Source organism: Drosophila obscura, unplaced genomic scaffold, assembly GCF_018151105.1.
Source record: "Drosophila obscura isolate BZ-5 IFL unplaced genomic scaffold, ASM1815110v1 contig_95, whole genome shotgun sequence".
Lineage (NCBI taxonomy): Eukaryota > Metazoa > Arthropoda > Insecta > Diptera > Drosophilidae > Drosophila > Drosophila obscura.
The window spans coordinates 407,094-420,981 of record NW_024542889.1 but is presented as its reverse complement, the minus strand read 5'-3'; the positions used below and the strand labels follow the sequence as shown (position 1 = coordinate 420,981).

The 13,888-nt window shown below is 39.5% G+C and overlaps 1 pseudogene; it reads right to left on the bottom strand.

Moving 5' to 3' along the window:
* Window positions 1–2,804: 2,804 nt before the first annotated feature.
* Window positions 2,805–13,838, bottom strand: LOC121405386 (annotated as a pseudogene).
* Window positions 13,839–13,888: the final 50 nt, after the last annotated feature.

The following is a 13,888-nucleotide window of genomic DNA, read 5'->3' as shown; positions in this document are numbered from 1 at the left end:
ACGTAGTTGACATCGGGCCTATGCATTACTTCCTAGGTATTGAAGTGAAACGTGAAGGCAGTACTGGAGCAATTTCAATCAGCCAACGGAACTACATTAGAGAATTGCTCGAACAGTACAACATGAACGATTGTCGACAGACGCCCACGCCGCTGGAAGCTGGTTACCAGGTGTCATGCAACAGAGAGGACTGCCGCAAGGTCGACATGACATCGTTTCAAAAGTTAATTGGGGAGTTATCTTATCTTGCAGTTATGACTCGTCCGGACATTGCTCATTCAGTGAACAAGTTAGCACAACGCAACAAGGATCCCCATTCCGAGCATGAAGCGGCAGCTAAGCATATCCTTCGATATCTAGCCAAAACTATCGACTGGGAAATATGCTACACAAAACAAGGCAAGGCAATGGAGTGTTTTGTCGATGCAGATTGGGCAAGTGATATGACAAACCGCAAGTCATTCACTGGCTATGTATGCACCTTGGCAGGAGGAGCGATTTCTTGGGAGTCAAGAAAGCAATCGACAGTCGCGCTTAGTTCCACGGAGGCTGAGTACATCGCCTTATCATCTGCAGCAAAGGAGGCGATATACTTTCGAAACCTACTCATCGACTTGAAGCTGATGTCCAAAGAGTCAGCTATTCAGATGTACGGTGACAACATAGGAGCACAGCAGCTGGCTAGAAACCCTATGTTTCATGCACGTACAAAACACATCGACGTCAAGGTTCATCATGTTCGAGAGGTTCTCAAGAGAGGTGAAGTCGACATTGCGTATCTACCAACCGATGAAATGATAGCAGATGTCCTTACAAAGAACTTAGCCAAAGTTAAACATCATAAATTTGTATTCGCCTTTGGCTTAAAAGAACGTTTATAATTTGCCTTGACATGTATTCGAATGCTAGTTTAAGTAGCATTAAGTATGTTTAAATGTTGTAAGCATGCGTTGTGTTGAGGAGGAGTGTTCAAAATGACCGCCACGATATATAAGTTATCGATCTCAAAGCAACACTGCGCATGTACACTGATGCTCCGAGGATCTATCGATACGAGTTTTTTCGTGTGTCGTGTGCCTATATAATTCTCGTGAGCACGTCTCCATACATTTTTCTGTACACATTATTATCCTACTCAATAAATAACTGAAACAAATAAGATACGAAATAAATGGTTGTGAAGTCGACAAAACAAGATTTCTTGGTGTTACTTCAACATTAAAAAACTTTGTCTCTCTAATTCTACCTGAGAACAAGAAAATGTAAAACTCGGGTTGGAGTGGTTCTTCTGGTAATTTTGTGGTAGCTAGCAAATTTAATTTTTCACTACCCTTGAAATGTTTAATGGGATTTGCAGAGGACTATAAGAAGGTTTTGTTAAACTATAAACATGAACTCATTCTGTTAGTTTCTAAAAATTTGGATGATGTATTTCTCAAAAAAGACACCTCTGGAAAAGAATACCATTTAGAAATTACAAATATAGCCTGGAAAATTCCTCACATAACACCCAGTGATACTGCTAAGATAAAAATGTATGATATCATAAAAAGTGGTGTTAATATACCAATAGCATTCCGTATTTGGGATACGTATATTAATCCGAAACTTTCTGAGGGTACACATCATGTTTGGAATGTTAAGTTAGCAGCTAATAGGGAACGACCTCGATTTGCGCTTATAACATTTACACAAAAGGGAGTGTTTATTTATCAAACCTGAAAATGCATTTGAATTCTGAATCATTTCCGTATGATGATTTAAATATTGATTTCACCACATATCGGTATGCTCATCTCTATGACATGTACTAAAATTTTCAGTCTAGCTACTACAATCGTGAGTCATTCCCACTATTGAGTCCAAATGATTTCTATTCTAAGGCTCCGATTATTGTAATAGATCTATCTTATCAAAATGAAACGGTTAAATCGTGGCCGATTGATGTGAGAATTTCGATAGAGTTGAAAAATAATAGTAAACCAGATACACAGGCATACTGCGATCAGGTACCAAATGTACAACTCTTGTTCGTTTGCTTTGTTCCCAATTGGCAGTTGGGCTCGCAACCTTCCAAAAGGTATTTTTTGTTCATTTTTTTCGTATTTTAGGTTTGGTTAACGAATTTTAGCTCCAAAGTCTCTCCATAGATTTTAATGAGCGATACCTTAAACGACGCCAAATTAACGCACTGTACACAAAAAAATAGAGGACACAAGATATAATTTTTTTTCGACTTTTCCTGAGTTTTTAAAGTCAAAATTTCGTAAAAAATACCGCACAAAAATCATCATTTTTGCATTTCAATGCTTTATATTTCCCAGACGGTAAGCTGAAATCACAAAGTATTTAGGCTTAACTTCTAGCTGTTTTAATTACCTTTTCAAAATAGCAAAGTTTTTACAACCAGACGTAAGATACTAGAGCTATGTGAAAAAAACAAGCGCTACCTCTAAAAAAAGCTTTAAAAAAAATACCAGACTTCAAAAATTCTTAAAAAAAAGTTCTGCCATAGAAAAAAAACCATAATTCTTTAAAAAATTTTAAATCCCCATATCTATCAGAAAAAGTCGGTTTGGATCCTTGAGGAAAAAAAAGTTCGATTTTGTCGAGTAGTGTAATCATTGTCGCGATTAAGTGGCTGAAGTTTAGCCGATAGATTGTAAATTTGTTTATAAGAGTTATTCTTCTTAATCAATGGTCTTATAGTCAACAATGACATCAAACTGCAATTTTGAAGGAGTAAAATTTAATAAGACTTAAAGGAATTCCTATATTTACAGCTTTGAAGGCTATTAGTTTTATTAACTTAAAGCCTTAAAGTATAAAAAAAATAAAGTAATTAAAGGTAACCCAAAAATTGAAAAAAAAAGTATAAATTAGGTATAAATTTGTATTTATATTATTAAATTGTGTACTAATCGTTCAATTATTTTCGTAATAATTTAGTATAAATGCTGAATAACAAATTCGTAAATAAAAAAAAAAGTAATTAATGTAGATATTATTATAATTGTTAATGAAAAATATTGGTTGCATAATGTTAATTGTTGAATTACAAGACATTTTGGTAAAAATCCTAAAAATGGGGGCAATCCCCCTTAAGATAAAAAATTTAGAAATAAAGTGAATTTTAAAAATTTTCTATTGACAAATCAAGAAAATAATTGATTTAAATGGAATAGTTTAAAAATATTGAATATAAATGTAAGAAGGCTGGGTCGCGCACACAAGTGCAGACCTCCCAGAGAGAGCTGAGAGCAGAGAGAGTAAAGAGGAGATCGCGAGAACGTCAGCCGACGCCGCTCAGAGGCCTCTCGCCATTCCGTGGTCAGTCGTCGTTTTCGTCAGTCGTAAATAAAATCAGTCGTACTTAAATCAGTTGTCTTTCGCTTATAAAAACATATCTAACAAAGCTGTATCCATTACTTATATATCTCGTTAATAAACATACATTTAAATACAACCTTTCACATTTGGGGGCTCGTCCTGTTTTGAATGCGCGGTTAGTAATGATAAGTGAAAAAGTTTCCTAAAGTGGATGGAGCATTTTATTGTGATTTCAAAAAAAAAAAAAAAGAAGTAAAGTCGTAAAGTTGTACAGTCGAACAGTTGTGAAATTACAGTATTTGCCCAAAAAGCGAAAAATTGTTGCGAAATTCAAATTTTGTGTTGCGGCGTGCATACACATACACATACGAAAGAACAGAAAAGGAGCGAAAAATAGTTCGGTCAACCTCGTTATTTTCGGGGGTTGTTTTGTGTCGGTGCGTAATATACATACGATCGTCGAAAAGTAACGAAAGAGAACAGTTCGGTTCGCTTGCTCGCTGTTTTGTCTGCTCGTAATACACACACGAACACAGACATTCGGAAAAAAAGAACGAAAGAGAACGGTTCGGTCGACGTCGTTGTTGTGGGTACTCGTTGTGTCGGTTCGCAAGAAGAAAGAAAATAACAGCTCAGTCGCGTCGCTCGCAATACATACACAAACGTAAAATAAAAAGGAAAATGCCGAGAACCAGACGTACGCCGTCGAAAAAAATCAACGAAGTGGAAACAAGAATCGAAAAGGAGAATCTGCTGCTGCTGGATGAAAATTTGTCCGAGACGGAGCTAGATCGCGAAACCGGGCTGATCCCAGAAGAAAACAAGGTAGCAATGGCTGAGGGAAGCGTGGCAAACATCGACGCCAGGGTGCAACAAATGATGCAACTGTTAACCCTGAAAATAGAGGTAGATGAACGCAGAGATAATCAAGTGAAAATATCGGCGAGTAATTTCGAGAAAATTCTGAGCGACTTCGATGGATACTCTATCCCTGTGCAACAGTGGTTCGACATTTTCGAGAATAATGCGGAGGCTTACGAACTGTCGCATAAACAAAAATATGTTCAGGCCCGAGGCAAGATGTGTGGCGCTGCTAAGCTTTTTTTGGAATCCGAGTGCGTGTCTAATTTTGACGATCTGAAAGACAGATTAATAAGCGAATTCGAAAAGAGTACAAATAGTGCGGATATTCACCAAATGTTGAGAAATCGTAAAATGCTGAAGTCGGAGACATTCCATGAGTATATGCTAAGCATGAAAAAGTTGGCAAGCGTCGGCAGTGTTGAAGAGGAAGCAGTATTGCGCTATATCGTAGACGGGTTGCAAATAAAAAACGAGTTTAAAATCGCGATGCATCGGTGCCGGTCGTATAAAGCCCTTAAGGAAGAGTATGCCATTTACGAGCTAGTTCAAGGAAAACCCAGCGATGACAAGAGCACAGTGGTGTACAAAAGTAAAGCGACGGTGCCTGAAGGCAGAAAAGAATACTGTTTCAATTGCGGTTCTCCGGATCACAAACGAATGTCGTGTACAGCTGATACCAAATGCTTCCGTTGCAACGAGTACGGACATATTTCCCGTAATTGTCCGAAGAAAGATGGAAGGGTGAATCTAATTATGGATCGCAGTCGCTTCAAGACAATACTTGTAAACGAATGTGAAGTGGAGTGCCTGGTTGACACTGGGTCGGACGTGACCTTGGTCAGAGAAGGAGTATTCAAAAATTTGAACGGTGTGCAGATGCTGGAAAGTGCAACAACCTTGCGTGGCCTGGGAAACAAGAATACAAAGCCAATTGGATTTTTTAACGCCGACATAGAAGTGGATCAGCTGCGAACCGAGCATAAGTTTCTGGTGGTTCCAAACAATTCGATGGAATGTGATGGAATTTTGGGCTACGATTTCATTAAGGCCGATTTAAACGGAGTCTCTTTTCTAAGCCTGGAACAGCAGAAAAAGTCGGAAGAAGAGTATAAATGGTTTATAATGTCATCGAAACTCCAGGTAATTTTGATGCTCCACCCCAATATCAGAAGAACATCGAGCAGCTAGTGGAAAGCAGTTATAAGTCAGCCGAAGTACCCATTATATGTCCAATAGAGCTGAAGATCGTTCCAGATGGAGTTATAAAACCGTTTTGCCAGTCGCCAAGCCGTTTGTCTGGAGATGAAGCAGCAGCTGTAAAGAAGCAGATTGAGGAGTGGCTCGATCTGGGTATTGTGCGCAAATCAACGTCTCACGTAGCGAGCAGAATCGTAATAGTCAAGAAAAAAGATCACACGTTGAGAGTCTGCGTTGACTATCGGAAACTGAATAGCATGGTGTTGAAAGATCGCTTTCCCGTGCCGATGATGGACGACGTTCTGGAAAAACTCAAAGCAGCAAAGTTTTTCAGCATTATGGACTTGGAAAATCGGTTTTTCCATGTGCCCGTGGAAGAGAATAGCAAAGCTTACACTGCGTTTGTTACTCGTGAAGGACTTTTTGAATTCAACAAGGCGCCGTTCGGCTTTACAAACTCCCCAGCAGCTTTCATACGGTTTGTAAATCACATATTCCAGCCGCTTATCAATGAAGACGTTATGCAGCTGTACATGGATGACATAATTATTTATGCCAACGACGTCGGAGAATGCATGACCAAAACAAAGAAAGTTCTAGAGAAAGCAGCTTCGTATGGAATGAAGATTAAGTGGAAAAAATGTAGTTTTCTGCAGCGGCGTATTAAGTTCTTGGGACACATTATCGAAAATGGTCAAATCTGGCCAGGAGAAGAGAAGTGTTCTGCTGTAAATCGCTTTGCTATGCCGAAAAACGTCAAGGCCATCCAAGCATTCCTGGGGCTTACAGGATTTTTTCGCAAGTTTGTACCACAATATGCGCAGGTAGCACGTCCGCTTACAAATCTCTTAAAAAAAGACGTCGATTTTAAGATAGGACCAGAGGAAGAACAGGCGATCAAACAGTTGAAATCCATTCTTGTAACGGAGCCTGTTTTACGAATTTACATAAGGGATGCGCCAACCGAGCTTCACACTGACGCGTCCAAAGATGGATACGGCGCAGTTCTATTGCAGTCGTTCGATGGTAAGCTTCACCCGGTTTATTTCTGGAGCAAGAAGACGATGCAAGCTGAATCAAAGCAACATAGTTACATACTCGAGGTCAAATCTGCATATCTGGCATTGAAAAAGTTTAGACATTATTTGCTGGGGATAAGGTTTAAGCTGGTCACGGATTGTATCGCGTTTAAGCAGACGACGAGTAAGCTTGACATACCAAGAGAAGTGGCGCAATGGGTGCTCCATTTGCAGGACTTCGACTTCGAAATGGAACATCGAGCGGCAGACAAAATGAAGCATGTGGACTCTCTAAGTCGTTATCCTCAAGTCTACGTCGTTACATCAGAAAGATCATCACGTTTAAAGAAGGCACAGCAGAGCGACGATGGGATAAGAGCAATTGTTCGAGTTCTACAAAACGGTGCATATGAGAACTACAAGCTGAAAGGTGGACTACTTTATAAAGAAGTTGTTGGACACGAGCTACTGGTAGTCCCGAAACAGATGGAGCGCGAGGTGATCAAGACTGCACATGACACTGGTCACTTGGCAACGACAAAGACGATGCACAGTATTCAGCAGCAGTTTTACATCCCCCACTTAGAGGGGAAGGTAAATAATTTCATATCTAACTGTATAAGTTGTATTATTCACAGCAAAAAAACCGGCAAGCAAGAAGGCCTCTTGCATTGCATCGACAAGGTGGCCGATGGATGCGACGTCTAAGCAGTATAAGTTTATACTGGCAGTAGTGGATGGGTTTTCAAAGTTTGTCTGGCTGTTTCTGTTTCAGTTATTTATTGAGTAGGATAATAATGTGTACAGAAAAATGTATGGAGACGTGCTCACGAGAATTATATAGGCACACGACACACGAAAAACTCGTATCGATAGATCCTCGGAGCATCAGTGTACATGCGCAGTGTTGCTTTGAGATCGATAACTTATATATCGTGGCGGTCACTTTGAACACTCCTCCTCAACACAACGCATGCTTACAACATTTAAACATACTTAATGCTACTTAAACTAGCATTCGAATACATGTCAAGGCAAATTATAAACGTTCTTTTAAGCCAAAGGCGAATACAAATTTATGATGTTTAACTTTGGCTAAGTTCTTTGTAAGGACATCTGCTATCATTTCATCGGTTGGTAGATACGCAATGTCGACTTCACCTCTCTTGAGAACCTCTCGAACATGATGAACCTTGACGTCGATGTGTTTTGTACGTGCATGAAACATAGGGTTTCTAGCCAGCTGCTGTGCTCCTATGTTGTCACCGTACATCTGAATAGCTGACTCTTTGGACATCAGCTTCAAGTCGATGAGTAGGTTTCGAAAGTATATCGCCTCCTTTGCTGCAGATGATAAGGCGATGTACTCAGCCTCCGTGGAACTAAGCGCGACTGTCGATTGCTTTCTTGACTCCCAAGAAATCGCTCCTCCTGCCAAGGTGCATACATAGCCAGTGAATGACTTGCGGTTTGTCATATCACTTGCCCAATCTGCATCGACAAAACACTCAATTGCCTTGCCTTGTTTTGTGTAGCATATTTCCCAGTCGATAGTTTTGGCTAGATATCGAAGGATATGCTTAGCTGCCGCTTCATGCTCGGAATGGGGATCCTTGTTGCGTTGTGCCAACTTGTTCACTGAATGAGCAATGTCCGGACGAGTCATAACTGCAAGATAAGATAACTCCCCAATTAGCTTTTGAAACGATGTCATGTCGACCTTGCGGCAGTCCTCTCTGTTGCATGACACCTGGTAACCAGCTTCCAGCGGCGTGGGCGTCTGTCGACAATCGTTCATGTTGTACTGTTCGAGCAATTCTCTAATGTACTTCCGTTGGCTGATTGAAATTGCTCCAGTACTGCCTTCACGTTTCACTTCAATACCTAGGAAGTACTGCATAGGCCCGATGTCAACTACGTCAAATTCTGCTGCGATCTTTGTTTTGATATCAGATAGATCGTCCAGGTCGTTGCACGCCAAAATAATGTCATCTACGTAGACAGCTAATAGACACATATTATTACCTGGTCTATAATAGAGGCATGGTTCATTGGCAGTCGGCACAAATCCAATGCGTCGCAGCGTTGCATCTAACATAGAGTTCCAAACTCTTCCTGACTGTTTAAGCCCATATATGCTCTTGTGAATCCTCAAAACGTGATTTGGATAATCAACGCTGACGAAGCCTTTGGGTTGCCTCATAAAGACCTCATCTTGCAGTTCTCCGTTTAGATATGCGGTTGCAACATCCATTTGATGTAGGTGGAGGCCATGTTCGACTGCAAGTGCAATTATCAACCTGATAGTTGCATGGCGAACAACCGGTGCGAATGTCTCCTTGTAGTCGATCCCGTAGCGTTGGTTACAACCTTTTGCTACCAAACGTGATTTCAGTCTGTTCACGCTTCCATCCGGATTTGACTTGACAGCGTAAACCCATCTGCATCCAATAGCCCTCATGTCGCTAGGCAATTCAGTAAGCGACCACGTGCCATTCTTGACGAGGGATTCGTACTCGTCCTTCATGGATGCTTTCCATAGCTCACCTTCAGTTGACCGTTCAGCTTCTTCGTAGTTTTGAGGAACTTGTACGTCTGCTGCTAGTATCGCATTGAGCATATGATACTCTTTCCTCGGTCTTCCTGGTTTGCCCGTACGTACGATGGATGGACGACCTGGTCCTCTCTTGGGTTCTGGAAATGCAATAATTTCGTTATCGGACCTATTCTCCTCCTGAATCTCTGGTGCATTTTCTGGATCTGTAGATGACTCGTTTTCTATATCGTATTCAGAGTCCTGGTTTTGTTGAACCTCAACTGATGCCATGTCATTAGAATCTGATGGCTCTAGTCTGTCCCCTTCAGGTTCTACAAAAATGACATCCCTACTCTCTACGAGTTTTCTGTTTTCTTTACTGACCAATCGATATGCTTTGGCCGTATCGGAGTATCCCACCATTACATACTCAAAACCTTTTTGTGCGAACTTTGATTTCTTAGTTTTATCTAAAGCAATTGCTACTGAGCCAAAAACTCTCAAGTGCGATACCACTGGCTTTCTACCTGTCCAGATTTCAAATGGTGTAACACCATTCAGGGAACTTGTTGCCACTCTATTTCGCAAATACGCGGCAGTTCGAATCGCTTCAGCCCAATAGCATTCACTCAACCCAGAATGCAACAGCATACTTCTTGCCATTTCAACCAATGTTCTGTTCGCCCTTTCTGCAACTCCGTTTTGTTGCGGTGTATATGGCACTGTTAAGTTTCTTATTATTCCATTTTCTTTCAGATACTTATCAAAAACGTTTGAAATGTATTCTCGGCCATTGTCGCTTCGTAGAACTTTAACTTGTTTCCCAGTTTGGCACTCAACTTGACTTTTAAACACTTTAAAAGCATCAAAAACCTGATCTTTGGATTTTAGAAAATATACTGATACATATCTGGAACAATCATCAATAAATGTTGCGAAATATCGATTTCCTCCTATCGATTGCTTTTGCATTGGACCGCATACGTCACTATGTATCACGTCTAGTACACCCTTTGACCTGTTTGAGCTCGATTGAAATGGTTGAACGCAAATCTTACTTTTTGCGCATGTTGCACATACCTTTTTTGGGTTGCAAATGCCCTTGAGACCTATTACCATCTCCTTACTAGCCATTTCCTTTAGTGCGTCAAAATGTACATGACCGAACCTGTTGTGCCATTTAAATGTATCTGTCTCAACATTTACAATGTTCATGCACTTTTCCTGATTGTCATTAACCATAAACAATCCATTTTCTAAATGTGCCTTTACTTACACATTTCCGTTTTCAAAAATCATCGCAAAACTTGTTTGCCATTGCTTAATGCTTTTGCGACTGATATAAAATTGTACTGTAAATCTGGTACCAAGATAACATTATCCATTGTAACCGCTCTATCACCGAACTTTACTTTTACAGTTCCATGCCCTTCAGCAATAAGTGATTTCCCGCCGGCTAAAAATACTTTTTGATTATCTTCCGTGAACGACACAAAGCGATCCCTGTCGCAACATAAATGCGCCGTTGCGCCACTGTCTATGCACCATGCATTTACCATCCGGTCATCAGACTTAGCAACATTTAAAATTGGTACATATTTTTCAGGTTCCACTTTGGTATCTTTGGTTACACAAAGCAATGTACCCAATTTTTCTCCACTTTTGTAGCTTACGCCCTTATTGTTTACTTCTTCTTGCTTTCTTTTGACACGACAATCTGTTTTAAAATGCCCTTCTTTTCCGCAATTAAAACACTTCTTGCCTTTCTTAAAGCTTTTCTTAAAGTTTTTGTTGTCATGGCTAACATGTAGTTCTGCGCTGCTTGTTATTTCCTTGTAAACGATATCTTCCTGCCTATTCGCTTCTTCAGAAATTTTAATTTTTAGCACACTTAAGCTCGGTAAATCATCCCGCGTCTCAATCGCAACAACAAAACTTTCATACGATTTTGGCAGACCATTTAGCAAAACAACAGATAAAAGCTTTTCATCAACCTTTATGCTGACCTCTGCTAAAGCCTCATGTACCACCTGGAATTTGTGCAAATATTCCTGTGCACTCATGTCTTCCGACATTTTCAGCGACAACAACTGTTTGATTAGCAGTACACATCTTGCTGGTCCGCTTGGTCTGTGAATTGCATTTAACTTTTGCCAGGCCTGCGAAGATGATACACAATTTTTAACATTGTTCAGTTGGGTCGATTTAACACAAAGTAATATTGACGCCAACGCCTTTTGATCTTTCAGCTCAAAAGCTGCGCGTTGCTCATTAGTTGCATTTTCACTCAGCTCTATTTTACCACTTACTACTGGCCACAAATCATTTTGTATGAGAACACTTCTCATCAAAACTTCCCATGTGCTATAATTGTTTTCGTCCAGTTTCTCAATATTGAAATTCATATTTCCACTCATTTTTTATTGTTTTTGTCCGACTGTGCAAATGCTTACGTACATATGTATAAATCTGTCGCTTGTTTCATGCACAAAGCAACTACGAGGAAAATACTTTTGTCTCTTTCTTTTCTTTTTTTTTTCAGTTTCCTTTTCTCCTTTGCTCGGTTGAATTTTGTTAGCTACACACACGCACAATTTTCTGTGCCTTGGTATACACACTAGAGTCTCCGTTCGCTTTTGTGTTTCTTGATCTGTTGGGACTTCTTTATTTTGGACTTTTAACCACGGCAACGGTCCGGCTCGCTGCAGAATTCTGATCAAAAAACACGCTACGAACGTCTGTTTAAATTTTTGTTCCACTTTTCTCTACCGTACACACACGCACACACCAATGAGTCTAAGTCGTTTTTTTTTCGACACTGCTTTTCACTAAGCACAAACAATGTTTTTTGTTTCTCACTGTTTTAGTTATCTGGGTGCCTGGGCCCATAACCTGTTTCAGTTATTTATTGAGTAGGATAATAATGTGTACAGAAAAATGTATGGAGACGTGCTCACGAGAATTATATAGGCACACGACACACGAAAAACTCGTATCGATAGATCCTCGGAGCATCAGTGTACATGCGCAGTGTTGCTTTGAGATCGATAACATGTGGTCCTTTGAACAGTTTCCAACGAAGTCTACAGGCTGTGAAGAGGTCATAACGAAGCTGAGCGAATGGTCCAACGTGTTCGGATTTCCGAGGCGCCTGATAAGCGACAGAGGCGTTGCATTCACGGCCAACGCGTTTGCTGAGTTCCTCAGCGCTAACATGGTAGAACATGTCTGGTCAACAACTGGTGTTGCCAGAGGTAATGGTCAAAGTAGTTGAAAGGGTTAACCGCTCAATCCTTTCGATCATAGCAAAGCTGTCATCAGAGGAACCGTCAAAGTGGTTCGAGTGAGAGGTCACTTTGAACAACGACCGTCTAATGTATGCGAAATGAAGCCAGGCAGAATATACAGCAAGCACAGAAGACCTACAAGGCCAACTTTGACAAGAAACGACGTGTCGAGCATGGCTACAGATTGGTCGATCTCGTCGCTGTAAAGCGAACCCAATTTGTTGCTGGTCGAAAGCTGGCGAGTTCATACCTTGGTCCGTATGAGATCGTCAACGTCAAGCGTAACGGACGATACGACGTGAAGAAAGCAGCCCCGGACATCGAAGGACCAAACGTGACAGCGACTAGTTGTGACAATCTCAAGCTTTGGAAGTTTGTCGAGGAAAACGAGGAGCTGTTGTCATCCGGGACGGATGACGAATGTCAGGATGGCCGAATGTAAGAAGGCTGGGTCGCGCACACAAGTGCAGACCTCCCAGAGAGAGCTGAGAGCAGAGAGAGTAAAGAGGAGATCGCGAGAACGTCAGCCGACGCCGCTCAGAGGCCTCTCGCCATTCCGTGGTCAGTCGTCGTTTTCGTCAGTCGTAAATAAAATCAGTCGTACTTAAATCAGTTGTATTTCGCTTATAAAAACATATCTAACAAAGCTGTATCCATTACTTATATATCTCGTTAATAAACATACATTTAAATACAACCTTTCACATAAATGTTAAAATAAAGGATAAAAAAGAATAAAATAAAAAATAAATTAATCAAATTGACTCTCTAATTATTAAACTTATTAATATTCACCCTAAATGATTAATTGATGATAATGCCATTAACTTACGAAGAGACGTTTAGTTTAAACCTCCAATTGCTCCGACTATTACTGATAAAATTACTCTAACTAATAGTAAATTTTTTAATATCTAAATAAGAAATAAATATCAAAGGAGCAATTTTTTGTCAAGTTATTAATATAAGTGCGTTTATTCAAGTTAATCCTTCTATTATATTAGGGAATCAAAAATGAAAAGGAGCAGCTCCTCTTTTTAGCAGTAAAGCTGATATAATAATTATTGAAGTAAATGAGTCGTTAATTTCGATATTTATTTTATTTAATTATTTATTATTTTTTAATATAAGAATAATAGAAGAAAACAAGAGTACAGTTGAGGCTAAAGCTTGGGTTAAGAAATATTTTAAAGAAGCTTCTGTTGATGTTGTGTTATTATTACTATCTCTTAGCAGGGGGATAAAAGATAATAAATTAATTTCAAGACCTATTCAAGCTCCTAACCAAGAGTTAAATGTTACCGTAATTAATGTCCCAATAATTATAAATGTGATAAATTAAATTTTTGAAGAATCATTAAAAATTAAAAAGAAAAGGATTATAACCTTTATAAATGGGGTATGAACCCAGTAGCTTAGTTAGCTTATCTTTTTATAATTATAATTAATTGATATATTTTGGTGTATGACGCACAAAAGTTTTTGATACTTTTAGAAATAGTTTAGTTCTATTAAATATAAAGGTTTTATAAAAAAAACAACAAAACCTGTTAATGAATGCATAATTTACCTTATCAAGGTAACCGTTTTTATCAGGCAATTCATTAATAGTAGGTTTCCCATATATTTTTTTTTTTATTCTAGTATTTTTTTTT